We start from the raw sequence: 8532 nt of genomic DNA, 5'->3' as shown, positions 1-8532 counted from the left end.
TAGCATGTCTTGCAGGACTGCACAGGCAAAGCTTGCCTGAGCCCTGGAGAACAGAGGCAGGTGTGCTTGGTTAAGGTGTGGACTGAGGTCCAAGAGGCAGCTTCTAGGATGTCCCTGGTGGGTACTCCTCTAAGGAAGGCAGTGGAAGTAGAGGTTGCCCTAGTGGAATGTTTAGGAGAAGCTTTTCCATGAAAAAAAGTGTAGCAGAATTGTATGCAGTGAGATACGCTTCCCCTGGGGCGAAGCAAACAGTTGATCAGTCTCCCTAATGGACTTAGTTCGGTCCAGGTAGTATCTTAAGTGTCTGTGCACAGAAATCTCCCCTTTATTCTGAGGGTTTGGAAAAAAGGTGGGGAGATGAGACCCTAAACCAGGCTATATATCTGATACCTTTGGCATGAATGAGGGATTAGCCCTGAGACACCCTGTCTGCATGGAAGATGGGGTTCAGTGGTCTTAAGTTCTGACACCCTCCTAGCTGAACAGCCAAGAGGAAGGCAGTCTTCCAGGAAAGGTTTTAGGTCTGCTGATGCAGCTGGTTCGAAGGGAGGCAATGCCAGATTTCTAAGACATAGTTCAGGTCCCAGTCTGGAGTGGGTGCCCTTCTAGGTGGCCCAATGTTTGATTAAGCAATTCCTCAGAGGTGTGTACCTAAGGGTGCGAAGAGACAGGCAGTTCAGCATGAAAATGTGATGAAAAGGCGGAGGCGTGGATTTTAATGGAGAAGGAGAGGCCCTTGTTAAGTAGCTCCGCTAGGTAGTCCAGAATAAGTGGGAGGTTTAATCTCTTCCATTTCCGAGTAAGATTTCCAGGTGCTGGGCCATTTCCGAGTAAGATTTCCAGGTGCTGGGCCTTCCGACTTCCTTAAATGTCTAGGACCTGCTTGCTCAACTGTGGGTTATCCCTGGTCCCTAAGCCATGCAGAAAATTAGTGTGGGTGCTGGTTTGGATGCATAATCTTTCTAGTGTCAGATGGTCTGCAGTTAATGGCAGGGGCCTATAAGGCTCCTTCGTCAGGCAGAGAAGCAAGGGGTACCAATGTTGCCTGGGTAAACCTGATGCTGTAAGGATGGCTTTTGGTCCTTCCTGCCTAATTTTGAGCAGTACTCTTGGGAGTAAGGGAAGGGGAGATGCATAAGTGAAGAACTTGGTCCATTGGAGAGAGCATCCACTTTCCAAGCTACGGGTGGAACTCCCTGGTGCAAAATGTGTGCAGCACATTCTGTTGCGAGGCGAAGAGGTCCACCACTGGTGTCCTCCAGGCCTGGGTGATTTGGAGGAATGCCCCCTTTTGGAGTTTCCACTCGTGGGGGTCCAAGTAGTTTGTTTAGTCTTCCAGGGAGTTTACTCCTGGGATGTACTGTCAGGTGTAGACCCATGAAGGAGCAGTCTGTCGAAGTGCCAATGAAGGTGCCCGAGGTCCTAAGAGCCTTGGATGCACAGAGTATCTAAATGAGCACCCCAGGCTAGGTCCGAGGCATCTGTGGCGATAGTCTGACCTTGCTGTAGGTAGGGGAAGGGAAGGCCCTTTATGCGAGCGCTGGTCTCGACCCAAAGAAACTAGTTCCTCAAGCATGGAATGAGGGGAAGAATGGTTTCCATCCATTGAGTGTTGGCACCAAAGATTCTTTATGTACCACTGGAGTTCTCATGTGCAGTCTGGCCAGGAGAATCATAATGCAGGATGACATTTAACCAAGTGCTTGCAGAATTTTCCTTGCAGTGTCCCCCCCCCCCCCCGAGAGAGCTAACTGAGAGAAGTAATTTGGCAGAAAGCATTGTTTTCCTGGTGAGAGGAAGGCTGTTTAGGAGGCTGTATCCAAGAGTGTGCCCAGGAAGGTGATCTGCCTGGAGGGGTTTAGGTTTGACTTTTTCCTGCTGATAGCAAAACATCCAGATTTACCCTAGGGTTAACTGTCTGCAGAAGGCAACCATTGGGGCCAGGCATTTTGTGAAGACCCTGGGAGCTGTAGATAGGCCAAATGGTAGAGCAGAGAAAGTACAGTTTTGTACCTACCATAAATCTGACCGACCGGCACTTGCGAACAGCTACTGCTTCGGGCGCCACGCGGCAAGAAAGACGGAGGAAAATGGCGTCGGCTGATGCCTTTATACCCGAAGAACTGCAGCTATGACGTCGGGTGAAGTGCGACACCAGCAGAGGCCAGACCCAGACTTTGGAATCCGGCCGACCGAAGGGCTGCCTGAGGCCAGGACAACCCATTTGTTAGGACTGCAGATGCAGACTTGAAGGACATCAGATGGGTTCTCCTGCCGTCAGGCGGGTCCTCGGTCAGCCGAATTCCAAAGTCTAGGTCCAGCGTCTGTTGTTGTCGCTTCTTCCCTGACGTCAGTGCGACAGGGGTATAAAGGAACCAGCAGACGCCATTTTCTTGCCCCAGATGTCAGGTGCCCCCAGAAGGAAGGCAATACATAAATTTGTGTAATAAAGCAATGCCATATAATCAAAATACAATAGTGCAAGCAAATACATAAAGAATGAATACCCCAATCAGGTTGCATGAGGAGGCGTTAGCCAAAAGGCCTGTCCCAAGAGGGAAGGAGGGAGGGAAACCTGGACTGCAGCTGTATTAGCACTAACGTCAACATTTATGGTAGGTACAAAACTGTACTATGTTCATCGTGCATACAGCTGCAGTCATAACAGATGGGTAGAATCCCAAAGCTAAGAAAGGGGTGGTAGGCACTAGGTGGAACTAGGAGCCAGAATGCCCTGCAAGACTGCAGTGGCAAAGCCCGCTCTAGATTTGGAGTATAATGGAAGGTGGTAGTGCTTGGAGAAGGTATGCACAGAACTCCAAGTGGCTCCTTCCAAAATATCTTTGGTAGGAACTCCTCTGAGAAAAGCTGCAGAGGTAGCAGTGGCCCTTGTGGAGTGAGATCCGATGCCTGTAGTTACAGCTTTGCCATGAAAAGAATAGCAAAAGCGTATGCAGTAGGCTATCCATTTTGAGATTGTCTGTTTGGAAATTGGCTTTCCTTGAGCTCCTATAGCATAGGACACAGAGTTGTTCTGATTTTCTGAAAGGCTTTGTTCTGTCCAAATAATAACGCAGTTGTCTGTGGATGTCCAAGGAAATGTAGTAATCTCTCCCCTTTGTTTTGAGTATTAGGATAAAAGGTAGGTAAGTGTACAGCCCGATTCAAAGCTACCCTGGATACCACTTTTGGCATAAAGGACGGGTTGGTTCGTAAAGAAACTCTGTCCTGATGGAAGATAAAAGGCTGCACAGCCATGAGAGCTTATAGTTCCGATACCCTATGAGCTGAGGTAATTGCCAGAAGGAAAGCTGTTTTCCAGGACAAATATTGCAAATTTGATGAGGCAGCTGGCTCAAAAGGAGGCAAGGTCAGCTTTTCTAGAATGAAACAGATCCCAAGCAGGTATTGGTAAACTTCCTTGGGGGTTTTAGATTCTTAGCCCCTCTGAGGAACTGTCTTAAGAGGGGGTGAGAGAATAAGGGTGGATCAGTGTTGTATTCTGCAGAAATGGCTGAGGCATGGATTTTGATGGAGAAAGTCCACTGCTTAACAGCTCAGCTAGATACTGTAATATTTGAGGTAAATTCAGTTTTCCAGGATCCTGGCCCTTTTTCTCATTCCAGACAAAACAGTTTCCATTTTGCGGAGTAAGCTTTTCTAGTAGACTGCCTTCTGGCCTCCAAAATGACATCCTGCACCTCCCTGGAGAGTAGGGTCTGTTGTGATGGTAAGGAATCTTCCATGCGGCTAGATTGAGTGTTTTTAGCTGACTGAAGAGTTTTGAAGCTGTGCTGAGTCAGAAGAGGCATTAGAGGCAGGGTCCTTTGTGGGGAATGAGTCAGGCTCCTCAGGAGTGGGTACCAGTGTCGTCTTGGCCAGTCTGGAGCAGTGAGAATCATCTTTGGTCTGTCTGCTCTGGTTTTTAATAGAACTTTGGGCAGCAGAGGAAGAGGTGGGAAGGCATAAACTGTCATTGATGTCCAACTGAAAGAGCGTCCACTCTCCAGGCCTTTGGATAAGAATCCTTGAGCAGAATTTTGTCAATTGGTGATTTTTGTGGGAGGCAAAGAGATCTAGGTCTGGCCTTCCCCATGCTTGAATTATCTCTGTAAAAACTTGAGGATGCAACTTCCATTCGTGTGGATCAGTCATATTTCTGCTTAGGTTGTCTGCCAGCATGTTTTCCTTGCCTGGCAAGTACTGTGCTTGAAGTTAGATTTGTAAGTCCAGGGCCATGTTCCAAAGTGACATGGCCAGCCTGCATAGGGGGTTTCTTTTTGTTGACTGTGTATCCCAGAGAATTCAACAACATTATTACAAAAGCCAGATGTTTCAGAAGTATGTGCTTGCTGTCCACTTGGATCAGGCAGTCCAAATATGGGTAATATTTGTATCCCTTGAAGTCTGCAGTAGGCAATTACTGATGCCAGGCATTTCGTGAATACTCTGGGCGCAGTAGATAAGCCAAAGGGCAATGCAGAGTATTGATAATGGGTTGAACCTGCAAGAAAATCTGAGGTATCTTCTGCAATTTTGTCTGATTGGGACCTGCAGGTATGCCTCCTTGAGGTCCAATGTTACCAGCCAAGACTCCTTGCCCAGCATGGGAAGAAGCTGCTGTAGAGTGAGCATCTTGAATTTTGGTACGAGTAGAAATGTGTTTAGGATGGATAGGTCCAAAACAGGTCTCCAATCTTTTCCCCTTCCTTGGTACCAGGAATAGTCTGGAATAAAAACCTTGACCTTGTTCGTGAGTAGGTACCTCTTGAATTGCTTTCATGTCTATGAGATCTGAAATTTGTCTTTGTGCCTCTGCCCTTTGATTGTATGGCAGGTTTGGCATGCCTCTCATTTTTGGAAGGGTGTGAAAATGGAATCTGTAGCCTCTGTTTATAATGTCCAGGATCCATTTGTCTTTTGTGACAATATGCCAATTTTTTGAAAATTGTCAGTTTACCGCCTAAGGGTGCTGCCATTCGAGCCTTGCTTGGCATGCAAAGGGGAAAGTCATTGGGCTTGCTTTCTGAATGGCTGCAAGTTATCCTCACCACCTCTGTGTAGGAGCTTGCCATTGTCTGCCTCTAAACGATCCTTGGGATTGCCCTCTGCCCCTCGGGCGCCTGTATCTACCTCTTTGGGGTCTGTCCGTGGCTGGAAAGGATTTTTTGGAAGGCCAATTTCTACTGAAACGTGGGGGTTGTACCTGTAGAAAATCTCACTGTTTGCATTGATTTAGCCTTTTCCTCCATTTTCCTTAATACCTCCTCAGCATTAGCACCAAATAATACATCCTTTTGTAGAGGGGCATCTAGTAATTTAGCTTTGACATGATCTGGTAAGGTTTGTTCCTTGAGCCAGGCATGTCTACGTATGACTGATCCTGTAACAGCAGCTCTACATGAGGCCTCTAGAGCATCAAAACCACATTGTAAGGCATGTTTACCCACTTGTTCTGCACTAAGCATCAAATCCTGCAACTCCTTCAAGTCTGGTTGTTCAGGTTGTGACATTTTACTTCTCAATTGTGATAACAGAAACTGTTCACACTTTAGCATATGGAACTGACAGTTTAATGCCCTCATGGTTAAGGTGGCAGAGGTATATACCTTTTTTCCCCACCTTTCTAAGGATCTGGAATCTCTCTCTGAAGGTAATGGATTTTTAACAGTGGAGGCCTTAATTCCCTTGGGGCTCTATGAGATAGTTTCTGGGTCAGCCGCATGGCTTTTGTATAAAAATTGGTGCGAGTCAGGAACCCGGTAGTACCCGTCAGGCTTGACTGGGGCTGGAGGTAAAGAATCCGGGTTAAGGCAGGCCTCAAGAGTACACATCATCTAGTATGTCTAAGACAGGAGGTATAGCCAGAGGCCTGTGCTGAGGTAGCAAGAGAAAATCCCCAAGCCTTTTCTTGGGATCAGAGTACTCTTGGCCTTCCCAGTGGAAGTGTTCCCTTAAGGTATGCAAGGTTTCCCCAAATGAGTAATCCTCTGGGGGGGGGCAGAGGGAATGGACTCTTCAGCATCAGAAGATTCAAAAGGGGAGTAAGAATGTTACTGTTAATCAGAGTGCTCTGAAATAATGGAGGGGGATTCTTCCTCCACTCTGGGCATTTTGTCCGGGGGGGGGGGGGGGTTGAGAACCCCTGATAAGAGTAATCAAATCCTCAGCCATTTTAAGCATCTGTTTTTTAGGCATGGGGCCTGGAGAAGGGCCCTGTGGAGCTAGTCTCTTAGGATGCATGGCTGCTTTAGACTTAGTGAAAGCCTTGATAGAAAAAGAAGAGGAAGGTCTGAAGACACCTTGAGAGGAGCCAGACCTGTCTACATTTTGAGATTCACCACCAAGAGTGGCTTAGTTATCTGTAGTCGGGGTGTGGGCCGAGAAGCCTGCGACCGCAGCACAGAAGACACCGCCAAAGAAGTGTCGTCGGTAGGCAGGGGCTGCGTAGGCGCCTCGCTGAGAACGACCACCTGTAGTCGGCTTTGGCGTGGTGTCAGTATAGGCCACAGGCCTTGTGGGTCGGTCCTTATCTTTGCGTTTTTTTTTTTAGACAAAACGGGAGTGAGTATCCGATGACAGTTAAATTTAACAAAATAATGCTGGGCGAACTCCGCCCGACACTTAATGGTGCGTTTGTTGAATGTAGCACAAAAGCGACAGACCGAGACGTCGAGGTCTGGGCCTAAACAAGGAATACAGAGGGAATGGAAATCCTTATGCGGTATTTGCTTCCCACATGAAATACAATTATTAACTTTGTCTAACATCGGTCTGAGGCAAGAAAAGTTTCCCCAACGGGGTACTTGGCTTTCAAGAAGACTTCGGTTGCAAAATTTTCGTAATTTCAGGAGCTGGCCGACCGGCACTTGGACTGCTTCTGCTTTGGGCAGCGCGCGGCAAGAAAGACTGAAGAAAATGGCGTCTGCTGGTTCCTTTATACACCTGTCGCACTGATGTCAAGGAAGAAGTGACTACAACCGACGCCGGACCTAGACTTTGGAATTCGGCCGACCTAGGACTCGCCTGACAGCAGGAGAACCCATCTGTTATGACTGCAGCTGTATGCACGATGAGCATCTGAGTGTTGTGACCCTGCTCTGAAGCGTAGGTATTTTCTGCAGGACTCCCTTACAGGTATATGAAGGAAAGCATCCTTTAGGTCTAGAGCGGTTTAGCCATGCATTTTTGCCCAGCATTGTTGAGTTTTTGAAGAGTTAGCATTTTGAATTTTGGGACCTCTAGGAAGGTGTTAGTGGACAGGTAGAGGATGGGTCGCCAAGAGTCTTTTCTTGGCACTAGGAACAGTCTAGAGTGAAAACGGTTTCCTGCTTGCTCCTGTAGCACAGGCTCCACTGCTCCTGTAGCACAGGCTCCACTGTCCCTTGAGCATGAAGTATGTGCTTTTAATGCTTCTGCCACCGATTTGGAGGTAGATTTGGGTACCCTGCTTAATGTTGGGACTTGTTGGAAGGTAAATCTGTAGCCTTGGAAAATGATTTTAATACCCATTGGCCCTTTGTTAGACAGCCAGTTTTGTTTGTAAAGGGACAGCCTTCCTCCTAACCTCTGATGGGAGGGGGAGTGGGAATCACTGCACATTCTTAGAGTAGTGAGTGGACTTGGAACACATGCTGCGGGAGTGGTAGAGAGCCACTGCTTAGTTCTTCGGAGGCCTTGGTTTTGTGGTCCAACTGGTCTGGCCCTGAGGACACCCTTAAACCTGTCTATTGGGGGGCTGGGAAAGACCAGTGCTTAGAGGGAAATTTTCTGCTGAATCTGGGAGGTTGAACTTGTGTCTTTTACTGTTTGCATAGATTTAGCTTTATCCTCTAGCTTTCTGATGACCTTTGCTTTTGATTCAAACAAGTGGTCATTACCCAGGGGGGCATAAAGTAATTTTGATTTTACATGATTAGGCAGTGGTTGTTCTTTTAGCCATGCATAGGTTTATAGGTAGGTAACTAGATCAGCCCGAGGGCCTATGTAAGCCTAGCCAACAAGGTTCCATGGCTTACGCCACCCAAGAAAGTTATTTTCCTATGCCACTGTAGAGCAGAGACAGAAGCGACTCCCGGGGTGAATTTCCTATTTCCCATCCACTCAAGATTTTTCTTGGAGTGCAAATGAAGAACTTTGCTCGACATACATGGGAAGCCTGTTCCAGAGTATGGAAGTCTCTGGGACAGGAATCTCTCGCCATCATGTCCCGTTTATTGTGGTGACATAGGACTTACTGTGGCGATGTGACTATCAAAGGACAGGACTACTGACCATCTGGGTCTCAAGGTCCATCACACATTCAGTGTTAAGCAGACTGCTGTCTATGTAGTAGTTCATGGGTACAGAGTTTTTACCAAAGGGGATGACAATGCACTTTTTGGCATTGAGCTTGAGACCATGGCTCTGACACCAGGCATCTGTCTCAGTGAGGCCCTTCTGTAGGATTTCCACATCCTTTGGGGACTTGTTTCCTAGTTTGCAGTCACCTGCAAACTTTACTTCAGAGAAGTAGATACCAAACAGGTCACA

General features: G+C 47.4%; 1 protein-coding gene across 1 annotated transcript in view; it reads right to left on the bottom strand.

Annotated features, from left to right (window-relative positions):
- The window catches only part of HNRNPU (heterogeneous nuclear ribonucleoprotein U), a 548643-nt gene that overhangs the window by 432327 nt on the left and 107784 nt on the right, over positions 1–8532 (bottom strand). The gene's annotated exons all lie outside the window — the stretch shown is intronic.

Source organism: Protopterus annectens, chromosome 1.part2, assembly GCF_019279795.1.
Source record: "Protopterus annectens isolate FY-2018-M chromosome 1.part2, PAN1.0, whole genome shotgun sequence".
Taxonomy (NCBI): Eukaryota; Metazoa; Chordata; order Ceratodontiformes; family Protopteridae; genus Protopterus; species Protopterus annectens.
Note: the sequence above shows the minus strand (reverse complement) of the source record. Positions and strands in the feature narration are given on the sequence as shown.